The sequence below is a fragment of the Octopus sinensis genome, linkage group LG8 (genome assembly GCF_006345805.1).
Source record: "Octopus sinensis linkage group LG8, ASM634580v1, whole genome shotgun sequence".
In the NCBI taxonomy this organism is placed as follows: Eukaryota; Metazoa; Mollusca; class Cephalopoda; order Octopoda; family Octopodidae; genus Octopus; species Octopus sinensis.
In genome coordinates, this window is record NC_043004.1 from 64,662,262 (window position 1) to 64,680,857 (window position 18,596).

General features: G+C 35.5%; 1 protein-coding gene and 1 long non-coding RNA gene across 7 annotated transcripts in view; both read left to right on the forward strand.

Moving 5' to 3' along the window:
• LOC118764564 overlaps positions 1-15,498 on the forward strand; it is a 23,264-nt gene extending 7,766 nt beyond the window's left edge. The window contains exons 3-4 of the long non-coding RNA XR_005000386.1: positions 9,731-9,734; positions 15,426-15,498. This is a non-coding gene — a long non-coding RNA (uncharacterized LOC118764564). The remainder of the gene's footprint in view (positions 1-9,730; positions 9,735-15,425) is intronic.
• LOC115214914 (CUGBP Elav-like family member 4) overlaps positions 1-18,596 on the forward strand; it is a 459,203-nt gene that overhangs the window by 302,495 nt on the left and 138,112 nt on the right. The gene's annotated exons all lie outside the window — the stretch shown is intronic.

The window sequence follows — 18,596 nt, forward strand, 5'->3', positions numbered from 1 at the left end:
TGATACCTTCAACTGTTTGGGAGTGGCACTTCTTCACACATCTCTCCTCATCCATCCGCAGTACATGACCATACCATCGCAAGCGTCAGCATATACAGGGCAATGAAAGTGTGATGATTATATTGGTGTTTGTTGATCATGAAAAATGATGGCAGCAGTTGCATAAGTTTGGTGAAGTGGGCCAAGAGATATTCACAGCAATACCTGCAACAGCATGTAAATTCAATTTGTAATAGATAAATTTAAAATAATAGTTAAACTACAGTTTTTATGTCTTTCTCTATAGAGCTTGAAACAGATATAAATAAACAGCTTGTTTCTTCTACACACATAAAAAAATGAAGGAGATTGCCCTTACATGTTTCTCAGTTCATTGACCACTTATCAGAGGATAAGGCCAGAAGAATAAGTGGATGCTGGGATTACTATTCATACAAGTATCAGACTGATGCTACTGCTTTTAAAAGAAACCTATTCATACATTTATCAGATCCCTATATAAACATTAGATTCTTGCTCATACATTCACCAGATGCCTATTCATCTATTTTAGTGGATCCCTGTTTCTACATTTATTGGATGCCTGCTCATACATTTATGAGATCCATGTAGTACATATGCTAAAGCCATTCAACATGTGTTGAATCCAATCTATGCAATATAGTTTTGTATCCAAGTTAACTCATTTATTGAATTTCTATTTATTAATTTATTGAATCCATCTGAGAAATCAATTGGATCCTTATAAGATGCTCTTATTTCCATACTTACATATGTTGGTTTTTGCTATTGGATCTATATTTCTATATTTACCAAATTCCTACAATAGAAAACCCCAATGCACACAGAGAGATACTCATTATTTTTTCTCTCTCATTTGCATACCCCTTCAACATACATTTACAGTTCTGCTACATACATCATACCTGAATTATGTGTTTAACTTTACAGCAATGAGTAGAGGTAGGACAGACAAGTGGGTACCAACTTGTACATTGTGAGTTCAAATGTCTGCCAGGGAATTCTGTTGGGCTTGTTTTATAATATAGATAGAACAGTGTCTAGATAGGTAGATTACTGGTTAGATAAGAAAAAAATATATGCAAATCGATGCATAGACACATTGAATGTTATAGTGACAAATATAACTAGATTAACTGACAGAAGGCTATAGACAGATAACTAGACACATACCTAAGGGTGGATTGATAAATAGTGAAACCATGTAATGGATAGAATAATATATTGCTAGAGAATAAATTATAATAAGAATAACATATTTGTATATGTATATATATATATATATATTATATATATATATACACACACATACACACACACATATATTTCTTTATTGCCCACAGATATACATATATACACGGACACACATATATATAGATATATGTGTGTGTATGTACGTTCTTGTCCCATTTTGTATGTCATATATATATTATATATATATATACATTTATACATACATACACACACACACAAAGAGAGTGTTATAATTAGGTAGGGAACATACACTATCTCACAGACTCATATTAGTCTGTGTATGTACAAATGTGTGTGTGTACGTGTGCTTTCTATACACAAAGATTTGAATATATATACTCATGTAATCATTGCTGCCAATGTAAACACATACACGTGACATACCTATACACACAGATAAATAAAACACACACAAGTATTTATTCATATATAAGTACATATCTACATATTTGCATGCGTGTGTATATATATATATATGTATGTATATATATATGTATGTATGTATGTATGTAAACACATACATTCACTCATACAAATTGATAATGCACCACAAGTATCAATACATCCCAGTATATATATTCAAATTTCTAAGTATATCAATACAACACATACATATGTGTGCAGCAGTGTGTGAAGAGAGAAAATAGAGAGTATGGCTTGAAGGGCTGTAATACAATTTACCCTATCAAAGGTATTGAGTTCTCTGTACTTTGTTTATAAAGTTTATCTGCAAGGAGAAATACCTAAAATTAATATGTATGTACGTGTGTATATACATACGTAACTACCACATCATCCCTAGACAAACACCATCAGCCACTTGTCTCCAGAATTTCCTCTCCTGTATTGTGTCTGGTTGGTTGCTTTTCAGCCGACCAGAGCATACATCTGCGTGCATATGTGTGTGTGTGTGTGTGTTGTGTGTGTGTGTGTGTAAATACTGACTTATGCACAGATATTCAAATTGCAACAATGGAATCGTCTGTAAAGATGCAGATGAGGAAGAGGGGAAGGGAGATGAGAATAATGATGATCATCATCATCTTGAGAGGACTTATTGTCCAAGTGATGGTAATGGTAATGGTGGTGGTGGTGATGATGGTTGTTGTCTAATGTTTGTTAACATCAACACTTTCATCTACTTAAACACAACAAACACCTTTATTTTTCTTTTGTTTCCTTCTCTCGCTCCTCTTCATCATTTGCTTACATTACCCTGCATTGATAAATTACCCATCTTCATCATCATCAATGTTGTTATTATTATTATTATTATTATTATTGTTATTATTATTATTATTATTATTATTATTATTATTATTATTATTGTTATTGGCAGGATCCGAGCCAAGTTCTCTGTCTAAAAGGTTTTAATCCATAATTAGACAGGTCCCTCACTGAAAAAAGAAAAAAAAAATTTGGCAGTGTTAGATCACAGTGAAGATTGAAATGTTGCTGTTGTTGTTGTTTTTTAGGCCTATGCCAATCCTCATAAAGTTGGACCTATGATCAAAAGCTTTCCATTTAAGACCATGCTCTCTTCTATGTCTTTTTTTTTTTGTTTCATACGGTGTATCTAGGAATATATTATTTGATGTGCGTTTCCTTTTCCTGTTTTTTTTTATTCTGTTTTTTATTATAAGATAGTTACATGATATCGGAGGGAGATTTGGTTGCTATTTCTAGCAGGTCAAGTGACCATGTACTGATTTTTTATCTAGGTGTAACAATGGGCTACAATGGTTCTATATATACTGTCTATATTACTGATAATGTGTTCTATCTAAGACCTGTGTGTGTGTGTAGATGCCTGCCTGTATGGTTAAGAAGTTGGCATCACAACCTCATGGTTCTATCACTCTGCACAGATGTGTTCTATGACTTTCGGCTGAGCAAAGCCTTGTGAGTGGATTTAGTAGACAGAAACTGAATGAAGGTAGGTCATTGCATATGTATGTATATATATAGATATATATTATGTATGTATGCATAGGCGCAGGAGTGGCTGTGTGGTAAGAAGCTTGCTTTCCAGCCACATGGTTCTTTGACTGTGAACATGTTGAACATGGTTCTATGTTCAGTCCCACTGCGTGGCACCTTGGGCAAGTGTCCTCTTCTATAGCCTCAAGCTAACCAAAGCTTTGTGAGTGGATTTGGTAGACGGAAACTGAAAGAAGCCCATAGCATATGTGTGTGTGTTATTTGTGTCATGTAGCACTTTGGCAAAAGAGACCAATAGAATAAGTAGTAGGCTTACGAAGAATAAGTCTTATTCTTACAAAGAATAAGATTTGTTCGACTATAGGTGGTGCTCCAGCATGGCCACAGTCAAATGACTGAAACAAGTAAGAGTGTGCATGTGTTTATGCCTCTTAGCCTTGACATCATACGATGGTTGGCTGTGTGGTAACTAACTAGCTTAACAACCACATGGTTCCCAAAGTGTGTATGCATGTGACTGGGGACCTCATGTGAACTTGTATTCCAACTGAAGCTCCGTACATATTTATTTCTTTATTGCCCACCGGGGGCTAAACATTGAGGGGACAAAAAAGGACAAAGTCAATAACTGGTACTTATTTAATCAACCCCAAAAGGCAAAGTCAACCATGGTGGAATTTGAACTCAAAACGTAGTGGCAAACAAAATACCACTACGCATTTCACCTCCTGGTGGGGCACATTTGTCAAATTTGCAAGCTGGATTTTCTGGACTGCAGGCAAAAGTATTACGTTACCTGCTAGAACATAAGGGCTGATCTTTGACTGTGAACATGTTGAACCTGTTGGCCATAAAGGCACCACCTGTGCAAGTAGTACATGAAATTCAAAATACTGAGACCAGTTTTCATCACTTCTGACCTGGTCATCTTCCTCTTTTACAAGCTCCTTCTACTTGGATGTCTTAGCACTTCTTCCCCACATCACCCCCACATTATATGTCTGTACCTGCAAAGTATTTTCTCTTACAAACAACATTAGATTCCTCTGTTGACTATTTATTGTGAAAAAAGGGGTCCACTATACTCCATAATGTGGTAGGTGTTAAGAAGGGCATACAACCATTGAAGCCATGCAAAAATGAAACGTATGAAAGTTAGATGTGGTTTTCTAAGCATTCTAGGGGAATGGTAACTCTGAATCATAACTGATTTGGACCACGGTGACCCACCGACCTTGTGCCATAGAGATGCAGATATACGTACACACATACATGCATTTGCTTTGAGATACACATACACACACACGTGCACACACACACACACACACACACAGATACATGTAGACAGATCAGATACACTCATAAAACACATATTCATATAATGTTATAAAACTGAAACCAAACAAGACCAAGTCGTTTTGTTGGCAATTAATAAGGCTTTGTTAATTAGTTTGGTGTGAAATGTTGATATAATAAATTAAAAATTAAAATTGACCAAACAAAGCTAAAAGATAAGGATGATGGTGGTGGGGATGGTGGAGTGAAAGGGAGAGGGAGAGGGCCAGTGGGAAGGGGTTGGGGCTGTTGATATTAATGATTTCTGATAGTTATTATGTTGGTGCCGATGATGATGATGATGATGCTTCTCCTCGTTTGTATAATCAACATAGTTATGAAGATCACCATCATTTTGTTATCATCATCACCATTATCATTACCACATCCCCATCGCCATCACAATTATCCAGCCTAGCATCACCATCATCATCATCAACATTTTTTCTACTATCACCACTAGTAACATCACCACAATCACTACCACCACCATCACTAGTATCAGCATTAATAACATCATCACCACCATCATCACCAGCTTTGGTCAGCATGGTGGTGAAAAAAAAAACCCTGAAAAGAAATTCTTCAAAGCGTAAACCTTTCCGGAAGAGAAGGAATTATCTCCCTTCAACTGGCTCCAGCTGTGTCCAAAAAGGGGTCAGTTTATGCATTCTTACCTTCATTAGTTCTTTGGTTACGTGCCTCTGTCAGGTCACCTATATTGCTAAGAACAATAATAGACATGAGACCAATGGTAACTTTCTGAGTAGACATTTTTAGAGTATGCTCTTTCTGTTCAAATTATGAACTTGTGGTAAGTAGATTACTTATGAACCACATGGTTCCAGGTTCAGTCCCACTGCATGGCACCTTGGGCTAGTGTTTTCTACTATAACCTCAGGCCAACCAAAGACGTGAGTGTATTTGGTAGACAGAAACTGAAAGAAGCCCATCGTATATATATGTATACACATATATATATATATATATATATATATATATATATATATATATATATATATATATTATATATATATGCATGTGTGAGTGTGTGTGTATATGTTTGTGTGTCCGTGTTTGTCCCCCCAACATCGCTTGACAACTGATGCTGGTGTGTTTACGTCCTCGTAACTTAGTGGTTTAGCAAAAGAGACCGATAGAATAAGTACTAGGCTTACAAAGAATAAGTCCTGGGATCGATTTGCTCAACTAAAGGTGGTGCTCCAGCATGGCCACAGTCACATGACTGAAACAGGTAAAAAAAAAACTGACTGGTATGTGTATGCATGTGTATGTGTATTTATGTATACACATGAATATGTATCATTGTTTTAATAAATAAGCACGCTAATCTCATGGATTTAAAATGTATTTTATATGGAAAAGTTTAATTGATGGAATATGGAATATGCTGCTGTGGTCTAATATATTCTGAATCTTATATGTATTACTTTTTCATTGTGATACAAATAAATTTAACCAAGTATCCAATAAACTTTTTCTTCTCCATTTTCTTTTATTAACTTTACACATTATTGGACTGTTTATACATATATATCGTGGAACTTTCTTGCAATATATTTGATAACACAAGTTAGTATCCAGATTATTATAAATAATCCTTTAGAAGGAAATTAAATCCTCATTACTTGTATGTATATATATATATAGAATTTAGAGATAAACCTCTGTTTAGTTATTTCATCAATAGTGAAAATATATCATCTATGATAACCACATAGAAATTAATTAAATATCTTACAATATATTTGATAACACAAGTTAGTATGCCGATTGTTAAACACAGTCGTGTTAACAAAGGGTTCAAGTCCCACGTGGATAGGAAAGCCTTGTTTTTCTGTCGAGAGCTTCTCTGCCCCTTTATTAGACTATTTTCCTTAGTCATTGCACAGTGATCGTTATAATCTTTAAGCTTAATTAAAAATACCATTATTGTTATTTACAGGATTGTAAAATACGACGCCATATAATAAAAAACCATTGGCACCAAAAGCATATATATATATAAAGATACATGTGCTGGTCTATGGGGTTAGCCTGGGTTTCACGTCCATGAGGCACTTAGCTTTACAAAGTTTCGCTTGACAATGTAAAGTATAAAAGCCATCTCAATATGGCTAACCACAAAGGATGGGGGTGTTACTGTAGCTTTTTAGCCCCAGGAGATCATCGTCTCCAGCTGGCTTTAGACACACTTTCTGTGCCCTTGAGACGATGATCTCCTGGGGCTAAAAAGCTACAGTAACATCCCCACTTTGTGGTTAGCCATATTGAGATGGCTTTTATACTTTACATTGTCGAGCAATTACTGTTTACATCTCGTTCAGAGATTTAATAATGCTTACAGTCAGTTTTTCGAAATCAGTGGCAGACGTCACTAGAAAAACTCTTATATATTTGCAAAGCAGGCCTTGTCTTTCATCATGACCTGGTGGTTACCGCCCGTTGATAAGAGACAATAATCTCGAAACCGGTCCGTGTGTATCACTCAGGCTTACGAGGAAGGGATGGCCTCCCTTTGCAAATACTTCAAGGGCACAGAAAGTGTGTCTAAAGCCAGCTGGAGACGATGATCTCCTGGGGCTAAAAAGCTACAGTAACACCCCCCCTTTGTGGTTAGCCATATTGAGATGGCTTTTATACTTTACATTATATATAATATATATATATATATATATATATATATATATATATATACATACATACATCTCCCCTTCTCCCTAACTCTCCTGTGTGACCTTTCTGTCCAGCTTTCATGATAGATTACTAGCCACTACACATTCTTTATTTTCTCTCCGTGTTTCTATCTGTGTTCCTTTCTGTGGAAGAGCATGGACTCAAAACGTTAATGACTTTTTCACTTCCCGAGCATTAAACTAATACATCTGTTTGTTGTCTACACCACCTGTCTTCATCTTTTGTTTTTCTGTGTATGTATTCTCCCTATATATATATATATATAGTTGAAATTTACAGAAAAATAAAAGATGAAGACAGGTGTATAAACAACAAGCAAATGTATTAGTTTAACGCTCATGAAGGTGAGAAAGTCTTTTACGTTTTGAGCCTATGCTCTTTAACAGAAAGAAACATGAGGAAACAGAGAGAGAATTATATATATATATATATATATATATATATGCGAAGGCATGTGGCTTAGTGGTTAAAGTATTCAGCTGATGGTCATGAGTTCAATTCCCAGCAACATGTTGTGTCCTTGAGCAAGATACTGTATTTCACATTGCTCCAATCCAATTGGCTGGCAAAAATGACTAGTACCTGAACTTCAAAGGGCCAGCCTTGTCACACTCTTTGTCACTCCAAATCTCCCTGAGAACTACATTAAGGGTACACATGTTTATGGAGTGCTCAGCCACTTGCATGTTAATTTCATGAGCAGGCTGTTCTATTGATCGGATCAGTTGGAACAGAGTGCCAGTTATAGAAATGACGAGGGCACAAGAAATAATGTTATCGTTTCTAGTTCCCTTGTCATTTCTATAATCTTTTGTTACATTCTGACCTTGACTACTTTTTTTGTTTTTTGAAGCATATGTATATTGAGTGTTGACACCAGGTTATTAGTGTTGCTGCACCTAAGCAAAATATTAAAACATATAGGCACAGGCATGGCTGTGTGGTAAGAAGCTTGCTTCCCAACCACATAGTTCTGGGTTCGGTCCCACTGTGTGACACCTTGGGCAAGTGTCTTCTACTATAACCTTGGGTCGACCAAAGCATTGTGAGTGGATTTGGTAGGCAGAAACTAAAAGAATCCTGTTGTGTATATATATGTGTGTGTGTGTGTGTGTGTGTGGTGTGTGTGTGTCTGTGTGTCTGTCTTTGTTCCCCTCACCATCGCTTGACAACTGATGTTGGTGTGCTCACGTCTCCGTAACTTAGTGGTTTGGCAAAAGAAACCGATAGAATAAGTACTAGGCTTACAGAGAATAAGTCTTGGGATCAATTTGTTCGACTAAAGGCAGTGCTCCAGCATGGCCACAGTCAAAAGACTGAAACCAGGAAAAGAATATATATATATAATTCATATATAGTGTCTAGTGTTGTATAGCACTTATATATATATATATAGTAGTAATGTACAACATTTTATCCACTCAAAACAAATTTATGCTCAGGAAATTCTTTGGACTCTTGGAATGTATCTACGGACATATCAAGTTTAAGGAGTGGTTTTATGTGGTCACAAGTTGACTTCCACCCCACACACATACACACTAAACATAGGTCTTGCTGAGGATCATATATTTTGCATTTTACACATAGTTGCATAAAGACACAAACAAGCATATTCATACATACGTCCATGCATAAGCATACACAAATACATATATATACATATATATACATATATATACATATATATATATATATATGAAAGAAAATGGAATGAGATGTGGAGATGAGATATGGAGAGAATGTTATTATAAACGTGTCTGAAGGAAGTTATATCTCAGTGTTATATTTACTGGTTTGTGATTCTATTAAGTTAATAGAATGTTAGCATCCATTATATAATCACAATTTACACTGAAGACTGGTCTTATCCTGCTGCCTATCTTTCTTCTTTCTCTATTTGCTCTGCATTTTAATTTAAACCATGTGTTTATGTAGGTACATAATGGATATCGTGTATGTAATGTGTCAGTGTCCATCATGAAATTCGTCTGGCCTTGGGGAAATATTACCTTGCTTGGAAACAGGTGAGGGTTAGTGACAGGAAGGGCATCAAGCTGTAGAAAATTTGCTTCGAGAAGTTCCATCTGATACATGCAAGTATGGATAAGTGGGTGTTTAATGGTGATAGATATATAGGTAGATAGGGTTAGATAAAGAGAGAGAGAGATAGGTTGATAGACAGATAGATAGGTAGGTAGGTAGGTAGATATGCATGTGTGTGTATTTCTTTGTGTGTTTGTGTGTGTATACATAGGTGTATGCGTATGCATGAGTGTGTGTATGTGTGTGTAAATGGGAAATAATAATTACAGGGATTTAAAAGAGCAAGAGAAATAGAAGACTGGAAGAGAGAGAGGGGGGAAGGAGAGGTGGGGTAGTGGTTTGAGGAGATCTATTAAGTTGGTATCTAGGAAAGAGATTGCTACAGGGTCCGTGGTGGTGGCGGGGTAATGTTCAGAATGGTGATGGTAATGGTGGTGGTGGTGGTGAAAGTACTGAAGGTGGTGATGATGTCTATTATGTTTGTGGTTATGGGTTGTATATGGTCGTGAACATAGTGGTAGTATTTGTGGTAGTGGGGAAGTGGTTGAGGAAACAGTTGTAGCTACAGCAACAATGAAGGTGGTGGTGGTGACGGTCAAGGTGTTATTGGCCTCTGTAGGGATGTTCGAGCTGGTGGTAAGATGCAGGGATGGATGATGATGATGTCAGAGATATTCGAAATGGTAGCGATGGTTATGGTAGTGGTGGGGTGGTGGTTGGTGGTGGTGGTGGTGGTTGCAGTGATAGTAATAGAAGTCGTATAGTGGTTGTGGTGGTGGTAGAGGTGGTGAAAATAAAGTATAAGGTAGAAGAAGGTTAATTTAATTTCATGTTGATATAAAAATAATTCCAGATACAAGCTCTCAGCCGTTATTGATTCCATGGAACGTTTCTGTTTATTTGCTTGGTTGAGAAAGAGAGAGAGAGAGAGAGAGAGAGAGAGAGAGAGAGAAGAGAGAGACATATAAGTCCCTGCCATTGGCATCTTTTATTTAGTACACACATGCACTCTACATACATATTAACATGCTCACATATATACATGCGCAGTTATCTGGTGTGTATTGGTATTATTTTCCTGATCTTATGTGTCAATGTGGTCATATGTTGTATGTGTGTGTGTGTATATATATATATATATATATTATATGCACGCAGGTATATACACACATGTATGTGTGTGTGTATAGATAGATATTTCTTGGGATTTCGAAAGAAACATCACTAGTCTTCTGCCATCAACTAAATAAGCAAATTTTTGTTATGTGTTGGTACTTTAACGTGAGTTGAGCATCTCCCATGCATTAAATCATATATATATACATACATACATACATATATATATATATATAAACTCAATTTATATATATATATATATATACTCACACATACATATTTTTACATAGATATATCATGTATACAAATATGCATGCACTTATATATATGTATATATACACACACACACATGCACACACATACATACACACACATTGTATTCATTGCTGTTGGATTTTCCTCTTACATCTGCTCCTCCTCCTCCTCCTCCCTCTACCCCCCACCTGCCCGTCCTATTTTTATATTTCATTATCCATTTTCTTCATGCCAGCGTGAACTTAACTGCTTTTCAAAATTCTGTCTCCTGCATGAACTTTTACAGCAGGTGTGTTTACAAATACACCAATAACTATTCATTTGCACTCCATCTCACACACTACAACTTTTTTTCTTTTTAAAAAACGAAAGAAAAAAGAAAAAAAGAAAAAGAGTGAGAATATGAGGGCAAAACCTGTTTTTCTGCTAGGGTTAGATGTAGTGAAGCTGAATCTCATAGTGAACAGTGCTGTGGTGGGTGGGCATGGATGGGTCATAAAATGTCACCACCCCCATGCTCACACATTTACCAGCACCTCTACTGGTAGACTATATCCTTATATATATATATATATCACATAGAGATAGATAGATAGATAGATAGATAGATAGATAGATAGATAGATAGATAGATAGATAGATAGATAGATCTGTGTGTGAGTGAAGGTTTGTGGCCTAGTGGTAAGGATATTGGACTCATGATCACTTAATCATGGGTTCAGTTCTCAGACTGGGCAGTGTGTTGCTCTGTTCTTGAGCAAAACACTTCATTTCACATTGCTCTACATGTTGGAAAGTAGCAGAATCACTGGCACGTCAGCAGAATGGCTTTATGGTATATCATCTGGCTCTCTATGGTCTGAGTTTAAATCCCACCTGTCTCCTCGATTTTTATTTTGTTTTTGGTTTTTCTTGTAGACTTATTCACTGTTCATTTTTTATGCATATTTTATCTACTGTTCATGCAGTTTGGGTTATTTTTTCTGATGGATTGCAGTGCACCTGAGCATTATATACAATAAGTTCATTTTATATATATATACATATATATATATATATATATATATATATATATATATATATATAATATATATATATGCACGCAGGTATATACACACATGTATGTGTGTGTGTATAGATAGATATTTCTTGGGATTTCGAAAGAAACATCACTAGTCTTCTGCCATCAACTAAATAAGCAATTTTTGTTATGTGTTGGTACTTTAACGTGAGTTGAGCATCTCCCATGCATTAAATCATATATATATACATACATACATACATATATATATATATATAAACTCAATTTATATATATATATATATATACTCACACATACATATTTTTACATAGATATATCATGTATACAAATATGCATGCACTTATATATATGTATATATACACACACACATGCACACACATACATACACACACATTGTATTCATTGCTGTTGGATTTTCCTCTTACATCTGCTCCTCCTCCTCCTCCTCCTCCTCCCTCTACCCCCCACCTGCCCGTCCTATTTTTATATTTCATTATCCATTTTCTTCATGCCAGCGTGAACTTAACTGCTTTTCAAAATTCTGTCTCCTGCATGAACTTTTACAGCAGGTGTGTTTACAATACACCAATAACTATTCATTTGCACTCCATCTCACACACTACAACTTTTTTTCTTTTTAAAAAACGAAAGAAAAAAAGAAAAAAAGAAAAAGAGTGAGAATATGAGGGCAAAACCTGTTTTTCTGCTAGGGTTAGATGTAGTGAAGCTGAATCTCATAGTGAACAGTGCTGTGGTGGGTGGGCATGGATGGGTCATAAAATGTCACCACCCCCATGCTCACACATTTACCAGCACCTCTACTGGTAGACTATATCCTTATATATATATATATATCACATAGAGATAGATAGATAGATAGATAGATAGATAGATAGATAGATAGATAGATAGATAGATAGATAGATAGATAGATAGATAGATCTGTGTGTGAGTGAAGGTTTGTGGCCTAGTGGTAAGGATATTGGACTCATGATCACTTAATCATGGGTTCAGTTCTCAGACTGGGCAGTGTGTTGCTCTGTTCTTGAGCAAAACACTTCATTTCACATTGCTCTACATGTTGGAAAGTAGCAGAATCACTGGCACGTCAGCAGAATGGCTTTATGGTATATCATCTGGCTCTCTATGGTCTGAGTTTAAATCCCACCTGTCTCCTCGATTTTTATTTTGTTTTTGGTTTTTTTTCTTGTAGACTTATTCACTGTTCATTTTTTATGCATATTTTATCTACTGTTCATGCAGTTGGGTTATTTTTTCTGATGGATTGCAGTGCACCTGAGCATTATATACAATAAGTTCATTTTATATATATATACATATATATATAATATATATATATATATATATATATATATATATATATATATATATTATATTATATTGTGAGTGTGTGTGTATGTAATGGTTGTATGGTTGTAGCAGTTGATTATTAACCTTTGGTCAAATTTGATCCAGCTTGATTAGAACAGTAAATTGTCAATGTTAATAAAACATTAAATGAAACAATTTGTAGTAGTCAATTAATCTCTTGGGTTCCGGGTTCAAATCCTGTCAATGCCAATTTTGCTTTCTCACTTTCGATCCAGGCTCGATATATAAACCAGGTTGAATAACCACATAAAGGGTCTCTTGCTGGTTCACTAGATTCAGAGTAAAGAAGTTGCTGTGATGTTGTTTAATCCCAGGTCAGCCCTGATCCTATAAGTCTATAATCAAAGGTCTTGCAAAGATGACTACCCCCTTTTTTACTGTCTTGGACAACACTGACCAATGAATGTACCCTTCATTCATGTGATTTAAAGTTGATTTGGTTGCTATTTCTCTGCAGTGTCCACAAGTGAATAAAGGAGAGTCTATCTTGTTGCTCAATCAGCAAGAAATAGTAGCTAAAAATCCTCTCAAATAATAACAGGACTTAAAGGAGAATGTATTGCACTGCTTAGAAAATAAAGGTAGAAGAGTCATGGTTAGATTGCTTTTGATCTTTAGTCTGATCTCATGGTTAAACACAAAACATCTATATCTGAATTAAAGAGATAATTCTTCATTTAAGAATATGCCCTCACCATCTCTTTCTTTTCAGCTGAGAATGTCATGTATGTTCCTCTTTAGTAAGACATCTGTTACCATCCCTCTATCATACTTTCTCTTCCTTCAGTACTTTATCCCACTCAACTGAAGACTCTTGTCCTGTGAGTACTTGGCAACCTCACTGGTGCTGGTGCCACAAAAAAAAAGAAGAAAAAACACCCAGTACATTTAGTAAAGTAGTTGGTGTTAGGAAGGGCATCCTAGTGTAGAAACCATGCCAAAGCAGACATCGGAGCTCAGTGCAGCTCCTCTAACTAGTCAGTTCCTGTCAAACCATCTAACCCATGCCAGCATGAAAAAAAAAGTTGTTAAATGATGAGGATGAGAACATTCTAATTATAATTAGACTAGATTATAATGCAAAAGGAAAGGGGAAGTGGTGACATTTGATGGCTCTCTGAAAAGACCATTGTCTAATTCTCTGTGGCATTTGTTATTCACTTTTCGATTTCATCGTTGAAGATTATTTGGTTCTTAACGAATTGTTGTTAATTCATTTGCACAAATAATCTGCACGAGACAAGATCCAAATATGAAAGTTCTGTTTGTAACCTTTTAGGAATCGGCTCGAGACAGCAAGAATTATTTCTGAACAGTCTTTGAGTGTTTATTGATATACAGACACAACTTTTGATATTTCCAAAAGATGCTCTGAGCCATCTTAAGAGGAAGAAAAGAAACAGATACAAAAATGAAAAAGAAGAAGCAGAAAGGAAGAAAACGAAAAGGAGAATTTATTAACAGGAGACTGCTTCCATAATTAAATGTCAGTGTGGTATTGAGGCATCATTGAATCTAAATATCAGTGTTTAGGAAACAAAGGAATTTCCATTCCGTTGCTGTTAAGGAAAGAGAGAGTGTCTGGGGAGGAAGATAGAAGGAGAAAGAAGTAGAGAAAGCAGGGCATTCTTTAACCAAGATCTATGTATAATATTATAATATGGGTATGTTGTCTGCTTTTACTGTGCATGTCATTTTGACTTGTCTGTATTCTCTAAGACAGGGCTCCTGCTTGAAACAATATCTCTTGATTCCATTATTAATTATTAATTAATTATAGGCTTTTGTGTCTTTTTAGTTTGTTTGTTTGTTTTTTTCTTTACTCTATTTTGTAACTTATGTATACGTCCACCATCCTCTTTCTACATACATTCAAACTTGTTGAATGCTTCTAGCATTAAGATCACTAATTCAGTGAGATTTCTGAGGTCTCTTTTTCTTTTTTCTTCTTTTGCTCTTGCAGCAATAAATAATACACTGTATAATAATTTATAGTATAACATATGCTGTATTTGATATTTTATATATATATATATAATGTAATTAATGAGAAGACAGAAGATGGAAGATACAAGAATCTTTATTGATCACTACAATCGTTTCAACCCATCTGGTGTCGATCCCTCATGGGTAGGATACTGCACAACAAGTTTAGGTGTATCCCTCAGTGTAGATGTGTCTCCTCAAGTGATTTCAAGAGCTATCTCATTAAAATAAACCCTGTTTCGCATAGTGAATGTACTTTACTGATAAACTACCAGGTGTGTACCATATAATTTATAAACTACTCACTATAGGATCAAAGTGTAGGAAGTTAGCTTTGAGCAGTCTATAGAAGGTATAAAAAGCAATTTTCTGGGGCAATAGTGGTTTATTGATGTAGAAGGTTGTAAATTTTTCCCATATCAAAGTTTTCTAACCTGGGTCTACCTCTTCCACAGGTTCCCTCAACAGCTAGGGTGTGGCACTTTTTCACACAACTATCTTCATCCATTCTTGTCACATGACCATACCAGCACAAACATCTCTCTTGCACACCACAACTGATGCTTCTAAGGTCCTACTTTTCTCTCAAGGTACTTACACTCTGTTGAGTATGAACACTGACATTACACATCCATCGGAGCATACTGGCTTCATTTCTTGCAAGCTTACGCATGTCCTCAGCAGTCACAGCCCATGTTTCACTACCATGTAGCATGGCTGTTCGTACACATGCATCATACAGTCTGCCTTTTACTCTGAGAGAGGCCTTTTGTCACCAGCAGGGGTAAGAGCTCTCTGAACTTTGCCCAGGCTATTCTTACTCTAGTAGTTACACTTTCAGCACACCCACCCCTGCTACTGACTTGGTCACCCAGCTAACGGAAGCTATCAACTATTTCTAGTTTTTCTTGTTTATATATATATATATAATATATATATATATATATATATATATAAATGATGCGAGTAAATGGCACCTTGGGCTGATGTCTTGTACTAATGCCTTGTTTGAAAATCTATTTGTTGAAAATAAGAGAGAATTCATGCACTTCATGTCTAAGGCTCTGATAAAGCTATAAGGTGTTACACAGACACTCAAATATGAGTCCACCACATCTTACAGTGGAAACATCTGTAAGCTAATGAAGTTCATTATTTATTCCTTTGTCATTTCTTCTTTCCTATTACCACTCTGTACTCGACTGACACTTCACTCAGAAGCATATTTATATTGAGTTCTACACTAGGTTTTTAGCATTGCAATGCCTAAATAAAATATTAAAACCCACACTCACATTCATACATACATATATATATATGCATGCATGATGGTAAATCTAACATGCTTGTATGTGTCTATTACACAGATATTAAATTCTTATGATGTCAGCATTCACATGTAACACATATGGTAATACAGAAATGGTGCCATTTATTTGTTATACATATAGGTAATACAGGAATGTCAGAATTCATACGTAATACATGAATGCCAATAATTCTGTTTTATCTGTATTACATGGGAATGCTGACATGTCTGTATTAACAGTATGTATTGCATGCAAACGCCGGCATTTCTGCATTACATGTGAATGCCAATACTGCTGTATTACCTGCATGTACTACATGTGAATGCCGACATTTCTATTCAATGCCACTATCAGTTATAGACAAAACAGATTCTTTGTTTACTTAGCAAAGTCAGAGAGATCTATTTCCATTAGATGGAATCGGTTTAATACAGCAGATTGCTACATTTACTGAGTCTTAGCAATTTCCATCATTGATTTACATTGATTTTGTTTTTGTTTTTTGAGGGTTTTTTTTTCATTTTTGGATGGGCGGCAGGCGGGGAAGTCTTATTCATTTGTTATTTTGCTACATTTTTTCACATGCATGTTACGCCTGTGTGTATGTTTGCATAAATGTATGTATGTATGTTAGTGTTTGTAGGTATCTATATGTAAAGGTACGTCTGTGTATCACAACATACATGCACACACATACTTGTCTCCATTCCACCAACACAGGTGTGTGTGTGGGTGTATGCTTTGTAGATATGTGTATGAGAAAAAGTTATGTTTTACAAGCAATTTTTCATGTGGGGCTTTTTTCTGCTTATCATTATTCGACTGTACATACATTTGAATATGTCCCATGCTAGCATGGAAAGCGGACGTTAAACGATGATGATGATGATATATATATATATACACACACACACGCATGCATATATATATAATATATATATATACACACATGCATACACACACATGCATAAATATATATATGTGTGTGTGTATTTATATACACACACACTCACACATGCATATATATATATATATATATATATGTATGTATGTATGTACACCTTCACATGCATGTATGTATGTATATATATATATATATATATATATATATATATATGTATACACACACAAACTCACACATGCATATATATATATATATATATGTATGTATGTACACCTACACATGCTGTATATAGGATGGAGAGGGAAAGGAAAGCAAGGTAGTTGTGTGTTAGTATACATTTGCATATCATCTAATATTAATGCATACTTAGATAATCTAAAACACAGAAAAAGAAAACATACATATACAAAACAACAAAAAAATCAGATATGGGAATAGACTAACAAACAAACATACAAAAAGGCAAAACACACACACACCAGCCACAGAAGCTGCAACACAAATACCATATCAAAATCAATTGATTTTTTAATCATTAGTATTAATTACTTAAAGAGAATTGGTATGTAGTGCCGGCAAATGGGCAAAACTATGTATTATCTACGCTTTCTTCCCCAGACTTCTGCTATTTTGGTTCAGCATGTTGGCAACTACGATATTTCACTGGAAGACGCAGTTCCAAATATCAGCTACTTTGCCAATAATGTATAGTTACATTTTCGATGATAGAATCATATTTGTTCCTCATTAAACATACACACATTTTCAGGGTGGGATTTCAGGGTGAGGTAGCATTGGCGGTTAGTTTTCAAATTTCTTTCTTCCTCTTGCTCCTCTCTCTATCCTCTCTTTCTGCTCCCACTCTCTGTCTCCTCCTTCTCTCTCCTCTTCACCTCTTTATTTCGCACTGGAAGAAATTATCTTTAGTCACACTTGAAGAATGAGGAGCTCTGCCAGGTTTCAAAATGCTGAAAACATTTCTCAGGCCACACAGAGACTTTATGACTCCATCAGGAGTTTAGTAGCCTGAGGATTTTTACTTTCTTTCTGTCCCTCCAAAATTATTGCAATTTAGTCCCATGTAAGTTTTGAATAAGCAGAACAGACCAATAATCAAAGGCATTCCATTCTTGACCATCCCATCTAGCCTTATTTTCATATATCATATCCAAGACTACAATATTCAGAATCCTTTTACATGTTTTTAAGAGGTAATCTCTTGATTTGAGGAAGATTTGGGAGCTATTTCTAGCAGATTAAGTTGACTATATGGGAG